The sequence below is a fragment of the Manis javanica genome, chromosome 5 (genome assembly GCF_040802235.1).
Source record: "Manis javanica isolate MJ-LG chromosome 5, MJ_LKY, whole genome shotgun sequence".
Taxonomy (NCBI): Eukaryota; Metazoa; Chordata; class Mammalia; order Pholidota; family Manidae; genus Manis; species Manis javanica.
The window spans coordinates 125,455,870-125,464,330 of record NC_133160.1 but is presented as its reverse complement, the minus strand read 5'-3'; positions in this window follow the sequence as shown (position 1 = coordinate 125,464,330).

Below are 8,461 nucleotides of genomic sequence, written 5' to 3'. Positions count from 1 at the left end.
CATCCACCCTGAATGCATTTCATTTTTGCAATTAAAAAACGTGTAAAGATGAGTTTTTTAAACAAATGTATATATTAGTTATCAAAATGAAAGAACTCTAAAATCATTAGAAAGGGTTTAAGGAGGAATTGTTATCAGATCATAATTTTTATGAATTATCTTTGAAAGTTATATAAATTTTAAGTAAGTTTAAGATAAAAATCAAAAACCTACTTTCAAATCTGCTTTGAAATAACACTGTAGGTTGACCAAACCTAGTTTGAAATAATACTATACTTGGACCTACATTATCAAAAAGTTAACATCACTATCAAGAAACATTTATGAAACATTTAGGAACAAATGAAGCTCCCCTCTTACTTTCATAGAAATTCTTCAAAAGAAATTGTGTAATTTTTGGGTCATCTGCCAAAATATTCTATTAATATAGCAAATGCAAGTAAAATAAATAATAAGTACTAAGTGGAAAAATGAAAAGTAAGGAAGAGGTAACTGAATTAAATCAAAGCAAGATTCCTTTAAGAAAAATGATCAGTAGGAATAAACCTAACTAAGGAAGTGAAAGACCTATACTCTGAAAATGACAGAACACTCATGAAAGAAATTAAAGAAGATATCAATAAATGGAAACACATCCGATGCTCATGGATAGGAAGAATATTGTCAAAATGGCCATTCTGCCTAAAACAATCTACAGATTCAATGCAATTCCTATCAAAATACCAACAGCATTCTTCAATGAATTAGAGAAAATAGTTCTAAAATTCATATGGAATGAGATAAGACCCCAAATAGGCATAGCAATCCTAAGAAGGAAGAATAAAGCAGGGAGGATTATACTTCCCGAATTCAAGCTCTATTACAAAGCCATCAGTAATCAAGAGAATTTGGTACTGTCACAAGAACAGACCCGAAGACCAATGGAACAGAGTAGAGAGCCCAGATATAAACCCAAGCATATATGGTCAATTAATATATGATAAAGGAGCCATGGATATATAATGGAGAAATGACAGCCTCTTTAACAACTAGTGTTGTCAAAACTAGACAAGTACATGCAAGATGAAACTGGATTATTGTCTAACCCCATACACAAAAGTAAACTCAAAATGGATCAAAGACCTGAATTAAGTCATGAAACCATAAAACTCTTAGGAAAAAACAGGCAAAAATCTCTTGGACATAAATATGAGCAACTTCCTCATGAACACATTTCCCCGGGCAAGGGAAACAAAAGCAAAAGTGAACAAGTGGGACTATATCAAACTAAAAAGCTTCTTTTTAGCAAAGGACACCATCAGTAGAACAAAAAGACATCCTACAGTATGGGAGAATATATTCATAAATGACATATCAGATAAGCAGTTGACATCCAAATTATATAAAGAGCTCACACACCTCAACAAACAAAAAGCAAATAAGCCAATTAAAAAATGGGTGGAGGATATGAACAGAAACTTCTCCAAAGAACAAACTCACATGCCCAACAGACACTGATGCTCCACATCACCAATTAGAGATATCATCTCACACCAGTTAGGATGACCAACATAGAAAAGACTAGGAACAACAAATGCTAGCAAAGATGCAGAGAAAGGGGAATGCTCCTACACTGCTGGTGGGAATGTAAACTAGTTCAACTATTATGGAAATCAATATGGAGGTTTCTCAAAAAACTAAAAATAGAAATACGATTTGACCCTGGAACTTCACTCCTAGAAATTTACTTAAAGAATACAAGTTCTCAGATTCAAAAAGACATATGCACCCCTATGTTTATCATAGCACCATTTACAATAGACAAGATATGGAAGCAACCTAAGTGTCCATCAGTAGATGAATGGATAAAGAAGAGGTGGTACATATATACAATGGAATACTAGTCAGCCATAAGAAAGAAACAAATCCTACCATTTGCAACAACATGGATGGAGATATAGGGTATTATGCTCAGTGAAGTAAGTCAGGCAGAGAAAAAACAAATACCAAATGATTTCCCTCATTTGTGGAGTATAACAGGGAAGCAAAACTAAAGGACCAAAATAGCAGCAGATTCACAGACTCCAAGAAGGGACTAGTCATTACCAAAGGGGAGGGGTGGGGGAGAGTGGGTGGGGAGGGAGGAAGGAGGGGATTGTGGGGTTATTATGATTGCTGCACAAGGTGTGTGTGGGGTCACAGGGAAGACAGTGTAGCTCAGAGAAGACAAACAGGGACTCTTTGGTATCTTACTACACTGACTGACAGTGACTGCAGTGGGGTATGGGTGGGGGGACTGGATAATAAGGGTGAATATAATAACCACATTGTTTATCTTGTGAAGCCTTCATAACAGTGTATATCAATGATATAATAAAAAAATGATCAGTAATAAAAGAGTTTCAAGTTTGAACAAAATAGATATTAGACATCTCAAAATGTGGTTAGACATTACTTATGCTTTTAAGAGACTGCATGTGTGGCACAACTGTGTTTAACATGAAATACACCATTCTGTAATTTCTGAAAGTAGACAAATCAAACTACAATTTGCATGAGCAAGAGCATTGCTCTCTTCTAATTTAATTAGTTTAAGCATGATGACAAGAACCTTTGTAATCACAGTAAATCCAGTGACAGAATTGATTGACTAGTTATCACAGCTGAACGTTTCATAAAGTGCAATTTATCCTTTAATGAGTTTGATATAAATTATGTAATTCTCGAATTGTAACCTAGAAATATTCTGATATTTCTGATGCACTAACAGTTATTATTTCCCTTACAATTGATTTAAAGAAAGACTTCTTTACTAACATTTTTTTCAAATTTACTTGGTATTACACTCCAGTAAGCAATCCATTTTAAAGGTGGGTAAAATGAGGGACATTACCAAAAAACTTACTCTGGTTATTTGGAATCAGAAATTAGAAAAAACCTGGAATCAGAATTCGAGATTAAAGAAAGAGAGAGAAACCATTAGGCTCAAGATCAGCATAACAAATGGAAAGAATAGGCAGCCATATATGTATGTAATATATTACTCATTCATATTTGCTGAGAATAATTTAATACTTTTGATGGGGAGAAACAACAGAAAGGGGTAAGTGAAACTATTGAGCTTCCTTATAATTTTTGTACAAAAGATGCAAAAAGGCAAGAACCAGCTGGGACTACTTCAAAGCTGTTTCAAGACTTGTCTTTTAGAGCCATCTTATAGTTAATTATAATTTCTAATACTATTTGTTTTTCTGTATACTTGTCTGTATTGAGCTTAACATTTTTTTTCAGTATTTCTAATTTATTTCTATTCCATGCATAGATCATCATTGGCAGCACCTATTGTTAGGGTCCAGGACTCCGGGATTTCCCACAGAACAAAACAAATGGACACGGAGATGAAAATCCAAGCAAAGTCTTTATTCAGCCAGCAAGCTGGGGTTGACAGCACCTCCCCTGACATGCAGGCCGAGTCCGAGCTGCCGACCCCCAAGCAACTTTAGGTATGGTTTATATGGGATTTCTACAGTCATTGCACCAGAGCCTGCACATTACCCTAACCAATGAATTTGAAACACATTCTATACTTTGGCCAATAAAATTGGAACAGGGATACACCAGGTGCCCGACCTTTGCACAAGCATTCCTATGTGACTTATCATGAGTTTCGACCCCAGGGGGATCATTTACTTCTAGTTATCTAACTTAGGGCAGGGTCCAGGAATGTTAGCCTCACGTAGTTTCTATGAAAACTGGGTGGCTCAGCCCTGTTCCCTGCATTCCTCTACATCCCCCCCTTTTCTTGATTAAACTGAGGAATCTTCCACAGCGGCATCCAGGGCCTGATATCTCTGTTGAAGGACCAGAAGTTGGATGTCATTAACCCTTTCCCACACAAACCTAAGCAGCCTATTTACTATGCACGGACCAATTGTAAGCAATAACAGCAGGGTGACCAGTGGCCCTGTAACAGCCGAGAGTAGGGTAGCAAACCAAGGTTTGTATTTGAACCAAGAGTCAAACCAGCTTTCGCTACTGTCATATTCTTTACGCCTCTTCTCTAGATCTTTCTTTAGTTTGGCCAGGGAATCTCTGACTGCACCTGTTTTGTCTACATAGAAGCAACACTCTTCCTTTAAGGCCACGCACAGTCCACCTTCTTTTAAGAACAGGAGGTCCAGGCCCCTTCTGTTTTGTGACCACCTCAGCTAAGGAGGTAAGAGATTGTTCCAAGTCTGATATTGTCTGTTGAAGTTGTTCTAGGTCCCTGTCGACAGCCCGCCTCAGAGCTGTGAGCCCCTGTTCTCGAGTTACAAGGGCTGCGACCCCTGTGCCCGCCCCTGCCATCCCTAGGGCAAAAAGGGCCCCAATGGTCAAGGAGGTAATAACTTCCCTTTTTTCCCTGTGGGGGTTTGGCCATTCTTCCCAATAAGAAAGGAGGGTCTCATGAGAACGATACACTAGGCATGGTAGAATGGCCACAAGTACACAAAACTCACTGTTAGCATTAAACACAGAGGTGGATATGGCCAGGGTGAGGCCTATCTTTAAACAGAGCCACCAACCCGAGGAGGGTATAATCCACTTGTCCTGCTTCCATGTATTGTATGTGTAGGACAAGCATAACTGGCTCCGGACTATCGGGACTGAGCTTATACACGTTCCCGCGACTGAGACCTGAGTGATTGTAAGTCCCCTTGGCCCCCTGTCCCAATAAGTGGGATAGGAGTTGTTAATGGTGTAGGAGCCATTTATCCCGATTGCCTCATAGAAGGGGGGTGAACCTGGATAGCATGACCAACAGGGATCGGTGACAGAGGGAGTGGGGCGGTTCAGAGTCTCTGCGAATGCCTGCACCATTTCCCATAAGGGGTTACCTAACCCGGAGAGACCCGAACCCGGTTTTCTTGCGGGCCCTGGAATCAGCTTCACTGATGTAGCTTCCTCGAGAGTCCATACGAAGGCACTTATCAGCAGGATCCCCTTCATCTTCGGCTTAGGTGTATTTTCAGGAGATTCGCAGGATGCTGCTGCACTTTCCACTCTTCCTCGTGATCACCCGGGTTTTTGTGAGGCAGGATTTTCCGAGCGTGGGTGTGATGCACCCAAGGAGTGATACTGTCAACCTTGAGAGCAGTGGGGGTGGTAAACAATATAATGTAAGGTCCCTTCCACCTGGGTTCAAGAGTCCTTACTTGGTGTCTTTTGACCCACACCATATCCCCTGGGACTATGCCATGTTCCAGGCTCGGAAATTTCCTGCCCTCATAATATGCTTTGATCAGGGGCCAGATTTCCTGCTGCACTTTGGCAAGAGCCTGCAACACATTCAGATAGTCAGGGGCCGGGTTCTCTGCACTGGGAAGCTGCACTCGCCGAATTATGGGTGGAGGAGCCCCATGCATTATCTCAAATGGAGTTAAACCATGTACATAGGGGGAGTTCCAAGCACGGAAGATGGCTAAGGGAAGGAGGGTCACCCAGTCCCCGCCAGTCTCCAATACCAATTTAGAAAGGATCTCCTTTAGGGTCCGATTCATTCTTTCTACCTGCCCAGAGCTTTGTGGGTTATAAGCACAGTGTAACTTCCAATCTATTTCCAAAGCTCGGGCTAATCCTTGCAGGATTTTGCTTACGAAAGCCGGGCCATTATCGGAACCTATAGCTTCAGGGACCCCATACCTGGGGATGATTTCCTCAATTAATCTTTTTGCTACTACCTGGCTAGTCTCATGCTTGGTTGGAAAAGCCTCCACCCACCCAGAGAAGGTATCTACCATAACCAGCAAATACTTATATCCATACTTTCCTAGTTTTACTTCGGTGAAGTCTATTTCCCAGTTCCGCCCTGGAGCCCTCCCCCTTTCCCAGGTATCTGCCGGGTGCAGCCCTCTTGGGGCTGGTCTTAGCATTGCACAGCTACTGCATTCTTTTGTGATCTGACGAGCTGCCTCATTTTGGTGGGGAAACACCAACTGCGCAGACTGGAAAAGGCTGAGCAGCTTTTTCCAGCCTAGATGGGTGGACTTATGCAGATTAGCAAGCATGTACTGTCCTAATGCTTCTGGCAGGATCAACCTACCTTCTTGGTCTCTACTCCAGTTTCCCTCCCCAGACACTTCCCCCAATACTTGTTTCCTAATCCACTCAAGATCCTGGGGGGAATACTCAGGTTTGGGTGGCAAGGCGGGCAGTTCAGGTATGGGTATTTCGAGGGCTGCAAGTACAAGGGAGTCCGAGAGGGCTGCCCTCTTAGCTTCCACATCAGCATGGCTGTTGCTGATGGCCTCAGGTGTCTTCCTTAATTGGTGGCCCAGTACATGTATAACTGCTACCGCTTTGGGTTTTTCGACAGCAGCTAGTAGTCTTTGGACTTCTTGCAGATTCCTCAGTCCCTTCCCTTCTGTGGAACGGAATCCTCTTTCTCAGTAGATGGCACTGTGGACATGGACAGTGCCAAAGGCATATCTGCTATCTGTGTAAATGTTGGCCCGCTTGCCTTCTGCTCTTTCCAGGGCCTCCGTGAGAGGAATAAGTTCCGCCTTCTGTGCTGAGGTGCCAGGGGGCACAGCTGCGCTCCAGACAACTTCCCCTTCATGGGTTACTACTGCTGCCCCCGCTCTCCTGACCCCCTCCTGCACAAAGCTGCTCCCATCCGTATACCAATTTAGCTCACAGTTTGATAACGGTGTGTCTTTCAGGTCTGCTCACCCCTGGATAATTTCAAAAAGGATGTCTCTACAGTCGTGGATGGGGGTCAACAGATCTAGGTCCGGCAGAAGGGTGGCAGGATTTAGGGTTACCAGGTCAGAGAAGGAGATTCGTGGAGAATCTAGTAGAAGCCCTTGGTAGTGGGTGAGTCTTGCGTTCGTCATCCATTTTCCTGGAGGATGCCTGAGGATCCCCTCTACGGTATGTGGGGCTGTTACTCTCAGGTTCTGGCCAAAAGTCAGCTTGTCTGCCTCCTTTACCAGTAGAGCAATAGCTGCTAGGATACACAGACAAGGTGGCCACCCAGAGGCCACTGGGTCTAGCTGCTTGGACAAATAGGCCACAGGTCTTTTCCACGTGCCCAGCTGCTGGGCCAGGACTCCTTTAGCCACTCCCTTCTTTTCATCTATAAACAGGATAAAGGATTTTTCTGAGTCTGGCAGAGATAGGGCGGGGGCCCAGAGGAGAGCTTCTTTTAGTCTGTCAAAAGCCTCTTGTTGTTCCTGAGTCCATTGCCAGCCCAGCCCTTCTTTGGTCGCTTCATATAGCAGTCGGGCTATTTCTGCGTACCCTGGAATCCAGAGCCTGCAAAACCCGGCTGAGCCAAGAAATTCCCTCACTCCCCGGGGTGAGGAAGGGACGGGGATAGTCAGGATAGTTTGTTTCATGGCCTGCGATAGCCACTTGGCCCCATTAGATATTTTGTACCCCAAGTAGACCACTGACGTCTGACAGATGTGGGCTTTCTTGGTGCTGGCTCGATATCCCAGTTTGCACAGTTCAGCCAGCAAGTTCCCTGTGGCTTCTTCGCACTCCTCACAGGTTTCCGTGGCCAGCAACAGGTCATCCACATACTGCAGCAGTGTCACACGGGGGTGGCTCCTGTGAAAGGGCTCCAGGTCCTGGCTTAGGGCTTCATTGAATAAGGTGGGAGAGTTCTTGAAGCCCTGTGGTAGTCTAGTCCAGGTAAGCTGCCCTTTTCTTCACCCCCCTGGCTCTTGCCACTCAAAGGCAAACAAAGGCTGACTAACTTCAGAGAATGGGATACTAAAGAAGGCATCTTTCAGGTCCAGAGTAGTATACCACATATGCATAGGTGGCAGGTGGCTGAGTAGGGTGTAAGGGTTGGGCACTGTAGGATGGATGTCTTCTACCCTCTCATTGACCTTTCGCAAGTCCTGCACCGGTCTGTAATCTCTACTGCCAGGCTTCCTCACTGGAAGCAGGGGCGTATTCCATGCAGATTGGCAGGTTTTAAGGATTCCTGTCTCCAACAGTCTATGGATATGGGGTGCTATCCCTTTCCTAGCCTCTCTGGCATTGGATATTGCCAGACCCGAATGGGTAGAGCCACGGCTTTGAGTTGAACAACGACCGGGGAATAGATGTTTAGCGAGACCAATTCCTCCGGTCTCGGCCCATGCGGAAGGGAACCTCTGCAAACAAGAGTCCATTTCTCCCTGGCCCCCCTTTTCTTGATCCACCTGAAACAGACGATGTTCGTCGGCCAGGGACAGAGTTAACACATGCGCCGGTTGTAGGGACTGCCCTTCTTTGTCCATGATTTTTATCCCTTCGGGTTCAAAATGAATGCGCGCCCCAACCTTTGTTAGTAAGTCTCTACCTAACAATGGTGCAGGGCTCTCAGGTACGACCAGAAATGAGTGAGAGACCTGATGCCTTCCTAGGTCCACTTTTCTGCTAGTGGTCCAGGCACATTTCTTGGACCCTGTCGCTCCCTGGACTATACTTGTGTGTCCTGGTTTCAGGG